Raw genomic sequence first — 19,970 nt, 5'->3', positions numbered from 1 at the left:
GCACACCATGATATGCTCGACATCTTCCATAGTCATCTGAAAGTCTTTCCCTCAAAGATGAAGGCCTGATTATTGGAGTCATAACATGTAGCAATTTTCAGATTCAAGTTACACCCTCAGAGTTGATGTTGATGTTGTTGGAGCATCAACATCTTTGCCTTTGCACTGGGCCTTAGATTGCCTCCGTACATGCCCGAGGCCGCGGATTGGCGGATCACTCAGGTCCGCAGCATTCTCCGATGAGACGGCCCCGTCAAACCTCTTGGAGCCGGCCAAACTATCTCCAACACTAACTACTGAAGTACTGAGCCAACAACCTATTGGTCCAAAGTGTTTTGCATCTTTCTACTTGCATTTTAGTAACCTACTGTGGTATTTTAGCAGGCATCATATTGGTGATAGTCTGCAAGCTATCGTTATTGTCATATGTGATCTTTGATTTTACTGGTGCCATTATATGATTTTTCGCCCCTTATATTGACTGGTTATGTGCCGATTGACAGTTTAAATAGTTGTTTGACTTGGAACTTTGGAAGGCCAGAAGGCGGTCGACTATTTTGTTATATTCTAAGAAAATTTGCCCGTAGCACAGCTTATGCAGAGAGCAACAGGGTAATTGTTCTTTCTCTCGTCTGTCTTAATTGCAAAGTCAGTCGAATCTTAATGTGCAGACTGATGCAGAAGCAGAGCGTTTCAAGGCAAATAAACCTAGTGATGATAATGTCAGTTTCAGAAAAGATGCTGAAGGTGATCCAAGAAATGCTAGTAAGGCTGTTGATCAAAATCCTCGGCCACCAAAGCAAGATTTCATCCATGTGAGGGCAAGAAGGGGTCAAGCAACTGACAGCCATAGCCTTGCAGAAAGGGTCAGTTCAGTGCGCTGTTTCTGGTTTTGACTATTCTTCTACACCCTTGATCACTGGAAGTTCTACTATTTTGACAGGCACGACGCGAGGAAATAACCGAGCGGATGGAAATTCTCCAAGATCTTGTCCCTGGATCAATAAGGTGCATTTTAATCTCAACAAGATTTCAATATTTTTTATGTCTCCATTCTGCCCCACTAATGTCCACATATATTTATTTATCTTTGTATCATCTTCAAGCTCTAAGTCCTGCCTAGTTTTGTGTCTGTAAATGATTTTCTTTGGAAAGCTTATGCTTCATTGGTTAGGTTATTGGCAAATCATTTACAGACAAATAACCTAACCAAAGAAAAAGTAGGGAGTATGAAAAACAAATGCAACAACAGCAGAGAAAGCTATCTTTGCGTCATGCCCTGCTCCGCTCTGATTTTGATTTTTTTTAGGAAATGCCCTGGGGCACACTTTATTAACTTCAAATCACCGTTACATCAAAGATAATGTGTCCGGCATAATAAAACTAGACGGATCACCGTCCCAATTAATTACAGAATTTGAATCATAAACATGCCCTGCCCTGCTCTGCTCTGCTTATCTGAAAGTCTGAGCCCAGAGTAGCACATGATTTTCTTTTTGCTCTTAGAAGTAACCACTGAAGCTCCTCCTTAAACCTACGTCTGCAGGCAAAGGGACTGGGGATAACCCTTCTGAAAACGTAATAGTGCAGGTGAACGGCCTGACAAATCCATCACAACACCCCGATAGCGAAAAGCATGAAGAAAGACATAACACAAAATGCTCGCTTCAGTAAAGAAAGGGACAGAAATTGCAGTCTACATGTATGGAGTAATTCTCTGGCATGATCTGTCGGTGGAGAGAGCATTGGCAGTAGGAAAATTGGTGACCACTTACTGCCTGCTCATCGTGGCATTAGCAATTCGGAATCGGAATCCACACCACCATCAGAAGCACCATCATATTCGAAGGTTGATACCAAATTGCGGTGGCTGGACTCATCGTATTCTGCAAGGCACATCTCCAGGTTCAGCCGGCGTTCTGCCCTTGAAGGACCATTAGTGTCATCATCGTGTGGCGTCTCATCATCAAGGCTTCCTCTTTGTTCTGTGAGGCACAACTCCAGGTTCTCAATCACTTCTTGCATTGTAGGGCGGTTGATACCATGATCATTAACACAGTTCTCAGCAATCTCCACAAACTTCTTCAAGCACTGTGGAGCAATCTTTCCTTCAAGATAGGGATCAATAATCAGATGAAGGATTCCCTTCTTCTGGCAATCAACGAAACATTCTACCAGAATAGCTTGTCTTTCTGGAAGACTACGATCATAAGCAGCCCGAGCACACAAAACCTCAAACAGCACGACACCAAAAGAATACACATTGGATTTCTGTGTTAGTTGCCCAGTGCGGTAAAATTCAGGATCGACACAACCCAGACGTCCCATACGCAGTGTGGGGGTCACATCCATGGCATCCCGCCATAGTGAGACTTTACTTGAAAACTTGCCGACCAATCTCTCATCTAGTAGAATCTTCGTCGTCGACACATCATTAGGGATGACGGAACACTCATGAAGGTAGTGCAGGGCACGAGCAGCACCGATGCAGACGTCTAGACGCTGCGTCCAAGTAAGCAGTGGCTCATCCGTTTTGTTAGCGTAAAGGTTCTCACACAGGGTGCCACGAGCCATGTAGTCGTAGATCAGTATCCTCTGGTTGTTCTCTTTGCAGTAACCGACCAGTGATATGACATGATGGTGGCAGAGGTTTGCCAGCATCGCTATCTCTGTCTGGAACATACTCACATCCTGCTCAAGCCTGCCCCGTTTGATAGCCACCTTTGTTGCTCCTCCATCAATCACTCCATAGTAAACTTTATCAAATAAGTCCAGACCAATAAGGTGCGACTTATCAAAGTTCCTTGTCGCGGATTTTATGTCCCTGAGTGAGAAATGCCGGCACACGTTGTATGGCAAAGATTGTTGCGTGACTGAACTAGAAGATTGCCAGTTGGTTTGGGGTGCTGGCTTGTTCCTTCACCCCAAAGAAAAACAGTTTGTTTTCCTTGAACTTGAGTTTTCCTAAGCACCCGAAGACGTTCTGCCACATCTCTCATCTCAGGGCGTCTATCCATCTCCATCCGCAAACATTGTCCTGCTAGCTTTGCAACCCCTTCAAGAACCTTCATGTCGTCCTGGCTTGAGATTTCCACATCAAACAGCTCTCTCACCTTTCTCTTCCCTGTTGCAAGAGCTTGGGTGAAACATTCAACTATGCCGGTCTCCCCATTTCTTATTGTTGCCTTTTTATTTGTGATCAATTCAACCAGAACAATTCCGAAACTGTAAACATCACTCTTCGAGGTGAGACGCCCAGTGCGAGCAAACAAAGGGTCCATGTAACCTATGCTCCCTATTACACGCTCAGTGAAAAGGGTTGCATCTGTGTTGACAAGTCTTGATATTCCAAAGTCAGATATTTTTGCATTGAAGTTGTCATCTAATAGTATATTAGCAGGCTTGATATCACCATGAATGATCTGAGTATACATTTGTGAATGCATGTAGCACAATGCCTCTGAACACTCCACCGCAATACGCAATCGTGTATCCAATGTGATGGGAATGCGTTCATGGTGAAGAACATCGTTGAGGTTCCCTTTCGATATGTACTCACTGACTATCATTAGGGCAATTTCCTCGGCACAGTAGCCTATGAGCCTAACTACATTTTTGTGGTTGATTTCACAGTGGACTTTCAGCTCTTTGGCAAAATTTTCTTCTGCATTACACATAAATTTCTTGACTGCAACTGTTGTTCCATCTTGGAGAACACCTTTGTAAACTTCTACAAAGCCGCCTTTTCCAATGATAGTTTTGTAGTTGCTGGTAATTTCTCTTATCTCACCCTCGGCAAAGCATTTTATGTTATGATTGTTGTATGATAACCACTTTGATCTGTGATCCCTTTGGATCATTTCTGTCACCGTACTTTCTCGAAGATCCATCTTATATGAAAGTAAAGTAGCAAAGACTGAGTATACTGGTTATCTTTGACTAGTATGCTGGATATATGGACTTGAGACCTGAAAAACAGTTTCCAAAAGTGTGAAACTCTGATCCCAGATAACCAGAGGTATCAACAACATAAGAGTACTTTGCAGAGTCAATGATTGCCAAGTGATTTGTGGCCATATCAGATGCCTATGCAGTGACGAAAATATTGATGTGTGTTGTTTTAAAGATAGTTTGTCATAAAAATATCTCCTTTGGCTGCTGAAGGGTAGGAAGTTGAACAAAACATGGAGTAAGAATTGATTTCAGTCCAACACATATATCAAGAGAATAAGAGTGCTCAATTTCGCCTACTGAATAACAGAACATAGTCCCCCGATGGTGAAGAATAAACATTGTCACGTTTTAATAATTATAATAAACCTAGGATGCTTCTTCAGTAATTTGCACAAAATTGAAGAAAATCAATTAATTTGTTGCTGGGCTTCATCGATGCAGGGAATACATGCATAAGAAAAGGTCAAAGGAGAGAGCAAAATTAATCACTATTGTTCAGTTCTGCCATGGTACTAACTGGAGCTTTGGGTGCAAACCAAAAGAAAAGCAGTTAAATGCTTTCTGACAGGGAGAAGAAATAAGACTAGCAGAAGAGATAGAAACCTACTGAAGCATATAATCGAAGAATCAGAATGTCAAAATACAAACCTGTAGAGAACTATCCACTGAAGAAATTGTAAAAATTCAGTAAGATATAAAGATAGTCGTGGTTGAGCCCAACATACCTCTTAGGAATTGATGCGGCAATACAGTTAATGAAGCATCTTTCTCATAGTTGAAGGCTCGTTGTAGCACAAATCGCCATGGAGTGGATGTGGAAGAAGGAACAGATGGTCAACTCTTTATGAGAAAGCCTGATCCGTGAAGGGGTCAAAATAAATGAATCAGCTACCTACCAAATGAACAATAAAATGTATGGTCTGAATGATTGTCCACATTGTGGAATAATGTTCCTACTTGGAAACATCCTAAACCAGTCAGTCCATTTGGATTTATCATACTACTAGTTGTAAAATACATGTCGATGCAATATTTTACAGGTTTGGTACTACTAGTTGTAGGAATTGTTTGGTGCGGTGGGAGAAGGGGTTGTCCGACCCAATCCTTGGAAACAAAAAATCGTAAGAACAAACCCTGGAATTTTTTCGACCACTGAGGCTGTGTTTGGTGCTAGTAAGGTAAGGAAAATTCAGGGTGAGAAACCCCTAGGGGGCAATTTCACGAACACACTGGATCCGCCCCAGCCAGCACGGGAGAAGTTTCTACCCCATTTGGCAACAAAGGGAGGAAACCCATGCCACCAAAACAAAACCGAATTAGAAAGCAAATTTCTGATAATTTCAGATACTAGGAGGTAGAATTGATGTTGCAGCTTAACCGAAGAATTGAAGGTCAACTGCCTGATCAGTGAAGGGTGTCCATATCAATGAATTGTTAGGAATGAGCAACTAACATTCACAGGGGCCAAAGGCTAGTATATGTACATGTGATAAAAGTGCAAGAAAACATCTTATACAATGGGATATACAGAAAAGGGGCTATACACATCTACCCCCCCCCCCCCCCCCCTCCTCAAACTCATGGTGAGTCAACAACACTGAGTTTGGAGAGAAAGAACCTATGCTGCGCTCGATTCTGTGTCTTCGTGAAGAAGTCTGCTAATTGTAACCCAGAGGGCACATAGTGAAGAGCGAGGGTCTGATCCTGCACAGCAACACGCACAAAGTGGGCATCCACACCGATGTGCTTGGTGAGCTCATGCTTCACCGGGTCTCGCGCGATACTGAGAGCACCCGTGCTGTGTGACAGTAAGGGAGTCGATGTAGTAGCAAGCACACCAAAGTCCTCAAGTAACCATCATAACCAGATCACCTCAGGCGTCAGCATAGCCATCGCACGCAAGTCAGCCTCGGTACTCGAGCGAGAAACTGCAACCTGTTTCTTGGTCTTCCAGGCAATAAGAGAGCCATCAAGGAATACACAGTAAGCAGATAGCAAGCGGCGATTAGAGGGATCACTAGCCCACGTAGCATCAGAGTAGGCCTGGAGCTCGAGTGAGCGGGGAACGAAAAGGATATGAGAGATCGTGCCCACGAAGATATCGTAGAACACGGAGGAGGTGACTATAGTGGACAGAGGTGGGGGCTGCAACAAACTGACTGAGAATGTTGACATGATAGGAGATGTCAGGACGCGTAACAACAAGATAGACAAGGCTCCCAACGAGGTGGCGATAGCGAGTGGGATTAGGAAGAGGGTCACCGTCAGAAGCACGAAGCTGAATGTTGAGCTCCATAGGTGTCACAACATTGCGCTCATCACCGAGAGCGAAGCGAGCAAGAAGATCCTAAATATATTTTCCCTCGGAGATGAAGAAGCCATCAAGGGTCGAAGAAATCTCAATCCCAAGAAAATAGCAAAGGGGATCAAGATCATACATGAGGAACTGGACGCGAAGGTGGGCCTAAACAAAGGCAATGTAGTTGGAGTCATCGCCAGTGATGATCATGTCGTCAACATAGAGAAGGAGAAGAGTCCGACCATGAGGAGACGCGTGAACAAACAGCGCGGGGTCATGATCACTGGGAGAGAAGCCCGCGACAGTCACCACAGAGGTGAAACACTCAAACCAGGCGCGAGGGCCTGTTTTAGACCATAAGGGGAGCGTCGAAGTCAACAGACCATACTATCAAGAGCATGGTACCTCAGTGGTGGTTGCATATAAACCTCCTCACGCAACTCACAATTGAGAAAAGCGTTCTGGACGTCAAGTTGAGACACAAACCAATGATGAACAGAAGCCAAAACAAGGAGAGTGCGGACAGTGGTCATGTGGGCTACATGAGCGAATGTCTCATCATAATCGCGTTCTTGCTCCTGCTGAAAACCACGAACCACAAGACGAGCTTTGTAGCGCTCAAGGGAACCATCAAAGCGAGTCTTAATCTTATAGACCCACTTGCAGGTGATGGGACGAACACCGGAAGGAAGGGAAACCAGATCCCAGGTGCCATTGCACTCAAGGGCAGCAAGCTCCTCGACCATCGCAAGCTGCCATTCAGGTTGAGTCATGGCAGCCCGATAGGAAGTGAGCTCAACCACAACAGACAAACCATAATGGTCAGGAGAATCACGATTAGGTGGGGGGCGAGGCCGAGCACGAAGGTTATAAACCGGGGGGGGGGGGGAGGCGCTCTGGAAGTGGAGGGCGCTTCAGTAGGATCATCTTCACTACGAGGGCGACGAGTGTAGTGGAGAGGAAAAGGAGAGATGGATGATGAGGGTGGGGAGGAGGATGGAGGATGAGGGCGGGGAGGAGGTGTTGGAAATATGCCCTAGAGGCAATAATAAAATGGTTATTATCATATTTCCTTGTTCATGATAATTGTCTATTATACTTGCTATAATTGTATTAACATGAAACAGTAATACATGTGTGAATAAATAGATCACAATGTGTCCCTAGCAAGCCTCTAGTTGGCTAGCTCGTTGATCAATAGATGATCATGGTTTCCTGATCATGGGCATTAGATGTCATTGATAACGGGATCACATCATTGGGAGAATGATGTGATGGACAAGACCCAATCCTAAGCATAGCACTAGATCGTATTGTTCGTATGCTAAAGCTTTTCTAATGTCAAGTGTCTTTTCCTTCGACCGTGAGATTGTGCAACTCCCGGATACCGTAGGAGTGCTTTGGGTGTATCAAACGTCACAACGTAACTGGGTGACTATAAAGGTGCACTACGGGTACCTCTGAAAGTGTCTGTTGGGTTGGTATGAATCAAGATTGGGATTTGTCACTCCGTGTGACGGAGAGGTATCTCTGGGCCCACTCCGTAGAACATCATCATGAGCTCAATGTGACTAAGGAGTTGGTCACACAATGACGTGCTACGGAACGAGTAAAGAGACTTACCGGTAACGAGATTGAACAAGGTATATGTATACCGACGATCGAATCTTGGGCAAGTTCTATACCAACAGACAAAGGGAATTGTATACGGGATTGATTGAATCCTTGACATCATGGTTCATCCGATGAGATCATCGTGGAACATGTGGGAGCCACCATGGGTATCCAGATCCCGCTGATGGTTATTGACCAAAGAACATATCGGTCATGTCTGCATGCTTTCCGAACCCGTAGGGTCTACACACTTAAGGTTCGATGACGCTAGGGTTATAGGGAAATGTTATACGAGGTTACCGAAAGTTGTTCGGAGTCCCGGATGATATCCCGGACGTCACGAGGAGCTCCGGAGGTAAATATTGATATATAAGATGGATGGTTTTGGACACCGGAAATGTTTCGGGCGTCACCAGTAGCGTACCGGGACCACCGGGACCACCGAAAATGGTCCCGGGGGTCCATCGGGAGGGGCCACCAGGCCCAAGAGGTAGCATGGGCCAAAGGGGGGAGGGCAACCAGCCCAAAGTGGGCTGGTGCGCCTCCCACAAGAGGCCCAAGGCGCAGGAGGGAGAGAGGGGGGGGGGGAAACCCTGGCGCTGGTGGGCCTAAGGCCCACCTAAGGGGTGCGCCACCCCCTCCCCGTGCCCTAGCTGCCGCACCTCCCATCTGGGGGGGCTGCCGCACCACCTAGGGGGAAACCCTAGGGGTGGCACCACCCTCCCCTCCTCCTAAAAATACCTAGGGGTTTGGGGCTGTTTTGCACACGGTTTCTTCTCCCCTCGGCGCAGCCCTGCTCCCCTCCTTCCTCCTCCTCCCATGATGTTTGGCGAAGCCCTACCGGGAGACCTCGTCTCTCCATCGACACCACGCCGTCGTGCTGCCAGAGATCTTCCCCAACCTCTCCCTCCTCACATCAACATCTCCACAAAAACCTTTAGGCTCAAGACATTTTTAAGTTGCTGCTGGGAAGAAGGAATTTTTGAACATGAGATAAAAGGAGAGGAAAAGGTTTGAAATTGCAAAGATCTTTGGAATCCCCAAGCAACCACTATTTCTACACACCATCACCATATGTTATCACAAGATCACATCCAACATCATGACCACAAATACCACATGAAAATCATAGTGCACAACACAAGAAAAAGGGCATGCAATGATATGCTATGCATGCATGCATGAGAAGGAGATAGTAAGGAAACCACATGAAATCATGGAACCAACTTAACATCATAATCTCTGACAAGGTGGACCCACATGCAACAGGTTTCAAATAGGGAAGGTTCTACACTTGGGGCATTACACCTCCCCTCCTCCTATAAATACGTAGTGGTTTGGGGCTGTTTTGCACACGGTTTCTTCTCCCCTCGGCGCAGCCCTGCTCTCCTCCTTCCTCCTCCTCCCATGGTGCTTGGCGAAGCCCTGTCGGGAGACCTCGTCTCTCCATCGACACCACCCCATTGTGCTGCCGGAGATCTTCCCCAACCTCTCCCTCATCCTTGCTGGATCAAGGTGCAGGAGACGTCACCGGGCTGCACGTGTGTTGAACGCGGAGGTGCCGTGGTTCGGCACTAGATCGGAATCTCACCGCGATCTGAATCGCTGCGAGTACGACTCCATCAACCGCGTTCTAGCAACGCTTCTGCTTAGTGATCTTCAAAGGTATGAAGATGCACTCACCCCTCTCTAGTTGCTGGTCTCTCCATAGGAAGATCTGAATATGCGTTGGAATTTTTTTGAATTTATGCTACGTTACCCAACAGTGGCATCCGAGCGAGGTTTTCTATGCGTAGATTCTATGCACGAGTAGAACACAAAAGGTTGTGGGCGATGATTTGTCAATTGCTTGGCGCTACTAGTCTTATTCTTTTCCGGCGGTATTGTGGGATGAAGCGGCCCGGACCGACCTTACACATACGCTTACGTGATACTGGTTTCACCGACAGACATGCACACCGTGCATAAAGGTGGCTAGCGGGTGTCTGTCTCTCCTACTCTAGTCGGATTGGATTTGATGAAAAGGGTCCTTATGAAGGGTAAATAGCTTTGGCATATCATCGTTGTGGCTGTCACGTAGGTAAGAATGCGTTCTTGCTAGAAACCGAAATCAGCCACGTAAAACTTGCAACAACAATTAGAGGACGTCTAACTTGTTTTTGCAGGGTTTGACATGTGATGTGATATGGCCAAAGTTGTGATGTTGCATGTATGATGTATGAGATGATCATGTTATTGTAATAGGTTTCACGACTTGCATGTCGATGAGTATGACAACCGGCAGGAGCCATAGGAGTTGTCTTAATTTATTGTATGAGATGCAACGCCATGTGCTTACTACTTTTACTTCATTGCTAACGGTTAGCTATATTAGTAGTGATAGTAGTAGTTGGCGTGACGACTTCACGGAGACACGATGATGGAGATCATGGTGTCACGCCGGTGACAATGATGATCATGCGATGCCTGAAGATGGAGATCGAAAGAGTAAAGATGATAATGGCCATATCATGTCACTATATGATTGCATCGTGATGTTTATCATGTTTTTCATCTTATTGCTTAGAACGACGGTAGCATAATACGATGATCCCTCTTAAAATTTCGAGAACGTATTCCCCTAAGTGTGCACCGTTGCGAAGGATCGTTGTCTCGAAGCACCACGTGATGATCGGGTGTGATAGATTCTAACGTTCGCATACAATGGGTGTAAGCCAGATTTACACACGCGAAACACTTAGGTTGAATCGACGAGCTTAGCATGTACAGACATGACCTCGAATACAAGAGACCGAAAGGTCGAACATGAGTCATATGGTTGAATACGATCAGCATGAAATTGCTCACCATGATGGCTAGTCCGTCTCACGTGATGATCGGACACGGGTTAGTCAACATGGATCATGTATCACTTAGATGACTAGAGGGATGTCGATTTAAGTGGGAGTTCATACTTAATTTGATTAAATGAACTTAATTGTCATGAACTTAGTCTAAAAGTTGTCTTTATAAATATTGTAGATGGCCAACATCAACCTCAATTTCAGCGCATTCCTAGAGAAAAACAAGCTCAAAGATGTTGGTAGCAACTATGCGGACTGGGTTCGCAACTTAAAGCTCATCCTTGAAGCAGCTAAAAAGGCTTATGTCCTTAATGCGCCGCTAGGTGACCCTCCCGCTCCCGCAGCAGCCTAGGACATTCTGAACGTCTGGCAAACGCGGAGCGATGACTACTCTCTGGTTAGGTGTGGCATGTTATACAGTTTGGAAACGGGGCTCCAAAGGCGTTTTGAGCAACACGGTGCATATGAGATGTTCCAAGAGCTGAAACTAGTTTTTCAAGCTCATGCCCGTGTCGGGAGATATGGAGTCTCCGACAATTTCTTTAGCTGTAAGATGGAGGAGAACAGTTCTGTCAGTGAGCACATACTCAAAATGTCTGGGTTACACGGTCGTCTGACTTCACTTGGAGTCGAACTTCCGGATGATGCTATAATTGACAGAATCCTCCAGTCTCTCCCACCAAGCTACAAAGGTTTTGTGCTGAACTACAACATGCAAGGGATGGAGAAGACCATTCCCAAGTTGTACTCGATGATCAAGTCTGCAGAAGTAGAAATCAAGAAAGAGCATCAAGTGTTGATGGTCAACAAGACCACCAGTTTCAAGAAGGGAAAGGGTAAGAAGAACTTCAAGAAAGACGGCAAAGCAGTTGCCGCGCTCGGTAAGCCAGATGCTGGGAAGAATAAAAAGAATGGACCCAAGTATGAGACTGAGTGCTTCTATTGCAAGGGAAAAGGTCACTGGAAGCGGAACTGTCCCAAGTACTTAGCGGACAAGAAGGGCGGCAACGTTAAAGGTATATGTGATATGCATGTTATTGATGTGTACCTTACCAGCGCTCGTAGTAGCTCGTGGGTATTTGATACCGGTGTTGTTGCTCACATTTGCAACTCAAAGCAGGAACTACGGAATAAGCAGAGACTGGCCAAGGACGAGGTGATGATGCGCGTCGGGAATGGCTCCAAGGTCGATGTGATCGCCGTCGGCACGCTACCTCTACATCTACCATCGAGATTAGTTTTAAACCTTAATAATTGTTATTTAGTACCAGCTTTGAGCATGAATATTGTATCAGGGTCTTGCTTAATGCGAGACGGCTACTCATTTAAGTCAGAGAATAATGGTTGTTCTATTTATATGAGTGATATGTTTTGTGGTCATGCTCCGCTGGTGAATGGTTTATTCTTGATGAATCTTGATCGTGATGTTACACATATTCATAGTGTGAGTACCAAAAGATGTAAAGTTGATAATGATAGTCCCACATACTTGTGGCACTGCCGCCTTGGTCATATCGGTGTTAAGCGCATGAAGAAGCTCCATACTGATGGACTATTAGAGTCTCTTGACTTTGAATCATTTGACACATGCGAACCGTGCCACATGGGCAAGATGACTAAGACTCCATTATCAGGAATAATGGAGAGAGCGGCCAACTTATTGGTAATAATACTTACTGATGTGTGTGGTCCAATGAACGTTGAAGCTCGCGGTGGCTATCGTTATGTTCTCACTCTCACCGATGATTTGAGTAGGTATGGGTATATCTACTTCATGAAGCACAAATCTGAGACGTTTGAAAAGTTCAAGGAATTTCAGAGTGAGGTCGAGAATCAACGTGACAGAAAAATTAAGTGTCTACGATCTGATCGTGGAGCAGAATACTTGAGTCACGAGTTTGGCACACACCTAAGGAAGTGTGGAATCGTTTCACAACTGACGCCGCCTGGCACACCGCAATGGAACTGAGTGTTTGAACGTCGTAATTGCACTCTATTAGATATGGTACGATCTATGATGTCTCTTACCGACTTACCGCTATCATTTTGGGGATACACATTAGAAACTGCAGCGTTCACTTTAAATAGGGCACCGTCTAAATCCGTTGAGACGACACCGTATGAACTATGGTTTGGCAAGAAACCTAAGTTGTCGTTTCTTAAAGTTTGGGGCTGCGATGCTTATGTGAAGAAACTTCAACCACAGAAGCTCGAACCCAAAACGGAGAAATGCGTATTCATAGGATACCCTAAGGAAACTATTGGGTATACCTTCTATATTAGATACGAAGGTAAAACCTTTGTTGCCAAGAACGGATCCTTTCTAGAGAAGGAGTTTCTCTCGAAAGAAGTAAGTGGGAGGAAAGTAGAACTTGATGAGGTAATTACACCCCCTCTCGAATCGGAAAGTAGCGCAGCGCGGGAAATTGTTCCTGTGGTGCCTACACCAACTGAAGAGGAAGTTAATGATAATGATCATGAAGCTTCGGATCAAGTTACTACTGAACCACGAAGGTCCACAAGGGCACGCTTCGCACGAGTGGTACGGCAACCCTGTGATGGAAATCATGCTGTTAGACAATGGTGAACCTTCGAACTATGAAGAAGCAATGGCGGGCCCGGATTCCAACAAATGGCTTGAAGCTATGAAATCCGAGATAGGACCCATGTATGAAAACAAAGTATGGACTTTGGTGGACTTGCCTAATGACAGGCGAGCCATAGAAAATAAATGGATCTTCAAGAAAAAGACTGATGCATACGGTAATGTGACCGTTTATAAAGCTCGACCTGTCGCAAAGGGTTTTCGACAAATTCAAGGAGTTGACTACGAAGAGACTTTCTCTCCTGTAGCGAAGCTGAAATCAGTCCGAATCATGTTAGCAATTGCCGCCTTTTATGACTATGAAATTTGGCAAATGGACGTCAAAACATCGTTCCTTAATGGGAATCTTAAGGAAGAGTTGTATATGATGCATCCAGAAGGTTTTGTCGACCCTAAGTGTGCTAACAAAGTGTGCAAGCTCCAGCGCTCCATCTATGGGCTGGTGCAAGCATCTCGGAGTTGGAACATTCACTTCAATGAGGTGATTAAAGCGTTTGGGTTCATACAGGTTTACGGAGAAGCCTGTCTGTACAAGAAAGTGAGTGGGAGCTCTGTAGCTTTCCTCGTACTGTATGTGGATGACATATTATTGATGGGGAATAACATAGAGATGTTGGAGAGCATAAATGCCTATTTGAACAAGAGATTTTCAATGAAGGACCTTGGAGAAGCTGCATACATATTAGGCATCAAGATCTATAGAGATAGATCGAGATGCCTCATAGGTCTTTCGCAAAGTACATACCTTGACAAGATATTGAAGAAGTTCAATATGGAAAACTCAAAGGAGGGGTTCTTGCCAGTTTTGCAAGGTATGAGGTTGAGTAAGACTCAGTCACCGACCACGGCAGCAGATAGAGAGAAGATGAGTACTGTCCCCTACGCTTCAGCCGTAGGCTCTCTAATGTATGCCATGCTGTGTACCAGACCTAATATAAACCTTGCCATAAGTTTGGTAGGGAGGTACCAAAGTGATCCCGGTATGGAACACCGGACAACGGTCAAGAATATCCTTAAGTAGCTAAAGAGGACCAAGGAGATGTTTCTCATTTATGGAGGTGACGAAGAGCTCGTCGTAAAGGGTTACGTCGATGCTAGCTTCAACACAGATCCGGATGACTCTAAGTCACAGACCGGATACGTATACGTTTTGAATGGTGGGACGGTGAGCTGGTGCAGCAGCAAGCAAGAAGTCGTGGCAGCATCTACATGTGAAGCGGAGTACATAGCTGCTTCAGAAGCGGCTCATGAAGGAATTTGGATGAAGGAGCTCATCACCGACCTTGGAGTGGTTCCAAGCGCGTCGGGTCCAATGACGCTCTTCTGTGATAACACTGGGGCCATTGCCATAGCCAAGGAGCCCAGGTTTCACCGGAACACCAAGCACATCAAACGCCGCTACAACTCCATCCAAGACCATGTCCAAAGTGGAGTGATAGATATTTGTAAAGTACACACGGATCTGAATATTGCAGACCCGTTGACTAAACCTCTTCGTCGAGCAAAACATGATCAACACCATAATGCTATGGGTGTTCGATACATCACAATGTAACTAGATTATTGACTCTAGTGCAAGTGGGAGACTGTTGGAAATATGCCCTAGAGGCAATAATAAAATGGGTATTATCACATTTCCTTGTTCATGATAATCGTCTATCGTACTTGCTATAATTGTATTAACAGGAAACAGTAATACATGTGTGAATAAATAGATCACAATGTGTCCCTAGCAAGCCTCTAGTTGGCTAGCTCGTTGATCAATAGATGATCATGGTTTCCTGATCATGGGCATTAGATGTCATTGATAACGGGATCACATCATTGGGAGAATGATGTGATGGACAAGACCCAATCCTAAGCACAGCACTAGATCGTATTGTTCGTTTGCTAAAGCTTTTCTAATGTCAAGTGTGTTTTCCTTCGACCGTGAGATTTTGCAACTCCCGGATACCGTAGGAGTGCTTTGGGTGTATCAAATGTCACAACGTAACTGGGTGACTATAAAGGTGCACTACGGGTACCTCTGAAAGTGTCTGTTGGGTTGGTACGAATCAAGATCGGGATTTGTCACTCCGTGTGATGGATAGGTATCTGTGGGCCCACTCGGTAGAACATCATCATGAGCTCAATGTGACTAAGGAGTTGGTCACACAATGACGTGCTACGGAATGAGTAAAGAGACTTACCGGTGACGAGATTGAACAAGGTATAGGTATACCGACGATCGAATCTCGGGCAAGTTCTATACCGACAGACAAAGGGAATTGTATACGGGATTGATTGAATCCTTGACATCGTGGTACATCCAATGAGATCATCGTGGAACATGTGGGAGCCACCATGGGTATCCAGATCCTGCTGATGGTTATTGACCGGAGAACGTCTTGGTCATGTCTGCATGTTTCCCGAACCCGTAGGGTCTACACATTTAAGGTTCGATGACGCTAGGGTTATAGGGAAATGTTATACGAGGTTACCAAAAGTTGTTTGGAGGCCCGGATGAGATCCCGGACGTCACGAGGAGCTCCGGAATGGTCCAGAGGGAAAGCTTGATATATAGGATGGATGGTTTTGGACACCGAAAATGTTTCGGACGTCACCGGTAGGGTATCGGGACTACCGGGACCACCGGAAATGGTCCCGGGGGTCCACCGGGAGGGGCCACCAGGCCCAAGAGGTAGCATGGGCCAAAGGGGGGAGGGCAACCAGCCCAAAGTGGGCTGGTGCGCCTCCCACAAGAGGCCCAAGGCACAGGAGGGATAGGGGGGGACCCTGGCGCTGGTGGGCCTAAGACCCACCTAAGGGGTGCGCCACCCCTCCCCCTGCCCTAGCCGCCGCACCTCCCGTATGGGGGGGCTGCCGCAGCACCTAGGGAGGAAACCCTAGGGGTGGCATCCCTCCTGTAACGACCAAGATGCGGTCCTTTCCAATCTGGGGGTCGAGGCCCCCGAATAGGAAAGAAGCGCATCTAAGCGTTTCGCAAGCAAGTAACATAGCACAAAATAATAATACAAGTAGACAATTTGGGATTCAACTGTCTTCTTATTAATAACTCAGAGTACAACACAGATACAAACAAGGTAGTTCCGGTACGAACTACAAAATATGGAAAATGCTATGCTACCCTGCTGCAGGCCCACGATCACGACCACGGCTCAGTCCTCTGGATAGTTCACGTAAAGGCGGTCTGTCTCCTCGTCGTACTGCCACGCCAGCTGGGTGCCGTCGGGATCATCTGCCTCTGGGATACCTGTACCTGCTGGGAGTTCCGGAGGAATCCATGAGCCACGGGGACTCAACAATCTAAGACCTTGGTGCCAGAACTAGTCATGTTATTGGGTAAGGTAGGGGTAAAGTGTATCAGGCTGCAGCAACCTATGCTTGATTAAGTGGCTAACTTACGCAAAGTGGAAGTAAAGGTGTTCTATACTAACGGTCGGATTTACTTGATCACTAAGTGATCCTGAACACCTACCTACGGCATTCATAACCCCACCGTGTTCCCGATCGAAGAGGGATCTTCGAAGGGACAGTCACGGTTACACACAGAGTTGGCATTTTTTATTAGTTTATGTTTAAGTTCTCTAATACCGGATGTTAACAAAATATTCCAAGTTGCCACATAACCGCGGGCACGGCTTTCCGAAAGATTAAACCTTGCAGGGGTGCTCCAACTAGTCCATCACAAACGAACACACGCCGCAAAGGCATCCTCTATCAGGAATCTCGTGATCCCGTCGGATTCCTTAGAGGAAAACCTCAACTCCGGGGGAACCCAAAGCTTCATTGGGATTCCTATACGCAAGATATACCGCTAAGGTAAGACAAGGCTAGCAGGACCTCCCGACGTGTCGACGACCCTGATAAGAGCCGCGTATCTCAGTCTCAGGACACGCCGGATGAGCGATGGTTACCACGCCAAAACACCGAGTTGCCCCGGGGAACGTAATAAGCTGCTCTGGATTGGACCAACACTCATGAGGAGCACTGGCCCGGGTTGTTGATTAAGGATCCTCGGGGTAGCTACTCCCTATGCAGATTATTATTAGGTTATTAGCAAATTAACACCAATGTTGGGTCCTGCTGGACAAGCCTTAGCACTACGCGATTTATCAAGGGGGTCCCCATAACAACCCCGAACGTGTTAGGAGCGATCATTATGGAATCAAACACCGGTAACCGGTAACTAAGGCGGCAATAACGGAACAAAGCACCCGGCAAAAGGCTAGGCCTCCCGTCATTTACCAAGTATATAGGTGCATTAAATAAATAACAGAATTAAACATAATGATATCAAGCTCATGGTATCACATGAGTCAAAACACCTGCAACTAGCAACGCTAACATTAGAAGGTGAGCAAGCCTACTTAGCCATAGAAGTTTGCTAGGAAGGAGTACGGTGTTTGGGCTCATGGCACATGAAGAGGCAATTTAAGTTCAGTGGTAGGCAGCGAGCAATATGACATGGAAACGAAACTAGCATAACATGTCTAGAGATGGAATCAAGGTCATATCATCTTGCCTGTGATATCCTCAGCTTGGAATGGTTCTGGATCGTCCTGCACGTACTCTCCTGACTCCACGTATTCGTTCTCCGCTCCCGGTGCTACCCAACATAAGAATAACAGCCAATGAACAGCAGCACCACAATATGCAACAATCACATGATTCATGAGATGAAATTTGAACATGCACCACTATTCTATCACTAGCACAAGCAAAATAAACTACTGCAAGTTTCTAGACAGAACTGAACACTAAGCTATTTTGACATGCATGAGAACGACATGAACAGATGCGGCTCGTGAAAACGGTGCAAAACCATATAAAGGACATTGCAAACGGAGCTGCGGATCAACGGGAATCAACGGAACAAGATATGAAGCTCTACGTGGAAGTTTCAACACCACACTCACAATTGGCACAAATCTGGTATTCCCAGGTTGCCAAGACATGTAACAACCCAACATGAATTAATTGGAGCAAGGGAGAACACCACAACATCAATTAAGCACACACTTCGATCAAAAAGACAAAACTACATAATCTGCCATAATCTGCATCTTAGCTCTTTGGGAGCTGCATGCAACATAGCTACAGGTCTTCAAACATGACAAATAATATATGTGGCTGTTTCCAACCAAGAACACTACAAGCACCAGCAAGAATCACAGCAAAAGGAATTAAAATCTAGAAGATACAAGGCCACAAACTTTCCCAAAACCAACAGATCTCAGGGACTTAGTGAAAATTCCTGCACCTGAGTTTCTGCTTCTGTTCTGAAGCTTTTTGACAGCAACCAAAACACAACCTACTAGACTCCAAATGATTTGAAAATTGACAGGGAGCTTCACAAACATACCAGGTTCAAAATCCTAGCACTGAACTAAGGCTAGTTCTCAACAGAATGACCAGCACATCCTCATCTATAGGGGAAGAAAATGTTTCCAGAATCCCAGACTTTGTGAAATTTCAGAGTTCACTAATCTGGAATTTTTCCAGCCACATGCCCACTTTGTCTAGGCATAGTTTGCACACACATAACACCAAGAGGTAATTGACACCACTATGGTGAATAGCAAAACCCCTACTACTAACACACAAAAACTCATGCCCTTGGGCTCCACCTATTCCATGGAATCAAAGACCAAACTTGCAACAAAACTGAATATGCAACTCCATAAAGTATTCTTCTAAGATAACAACTACATAGGTTGAGTTCATGTGCACAATGACAAAGTGACATGGGGGTTTGAACCCCATGTTTGTGTCATGCACATCAACAACACCAACACATCTACCACACTATCACTAGCATCAAGCACAACAAATAATATAACTCCTATGCTAACAAGGGAGTATGCACACCCTCACATATGGGCATGTGATGGTGCACACTCTCACATGCACCACAAGGAACACCCTTGGAGTCATGTCACCCTCAAGGTGCAACCCCCATAAGAATCTACCCATGCTTAACTAGCAAACTCCACCTGCTCATGCTAATCATAGCTAGCAACCTAGTGCATCACATACACACCAAATACATGTGGTGAGGGGGAGGCATCCACACCCAAAAACACACTCCACTAAATCTAAACATGCAAATATAACTACAAGCACAACATAGCCCACACTAAAGCTCATAAGATGGGGCTACACATGCTGCCCTAGTGCAAACCCACACACCTTAATGCACACCAACTTCCAAGTAACAAAACAACTTACATAAACTCCTACCAAGTGTATCTACACACCACAAAAGTGCAAACATCACAGGTTTTCACAAGGCTAGCTAAACCCCACTCCTCCTAGCTGAAGTGAGAAGGAAAAACAAAATAGCTCTCATGTGCAAGCACACCTCAAATATTACCATGAACAGGGCTGCAAGAGAATCAAAACAGCAAGGAACATAAGGAAGGTCAAGGGAAAAAAATAAGGGGTAGGCTCTGGATTCGAACCTGAGACCTACTGGTACTGCACCTGGGTGCAAACCACTCTGCTGTGCCCATAAGCTCGACAGAACAGAGCAGCTTAGCAAGGTAACTAGGCTGCCGCGCTCTCTACTGGCCGAGGAAATAAAACAAGCAAAAAGGGTGCCGAGGGGGGGGGGATCGAACCCACGACCTCACAACAGGCACGACAACACGCT

General features: G+C 45.6%; 1 pseudogene; it reads right to left on the bottom strand.

The window, feature by feature from the left end:
* Nucleotides 1–1,782: 1,782 nt before the first annotated feature.
* Nucleotides 1,783–19,970, bottom strand: part of LOC123397257 — a 57,692-nt pseudogene continuing 39,504 nt past the window's right edge.

Source organism: Hordeum vulgare, chromosome 5H (genome assembly GCF_904849725.1).
Source record: "Hordeum vulgare subsp. vulgare chromosome 5H, MorexV3_pseudomolecules_assembly, whole genome shotgun sequence".
NCBI lineage: Eukaryota > Viridiplantae > Streptophyta > Magnoliopsida > Poales > Poaceae > Hordeum > Hordeum vulgare.
This window is presented reverse-complemented; position numbering and strand designations above follow the sequence as displayed.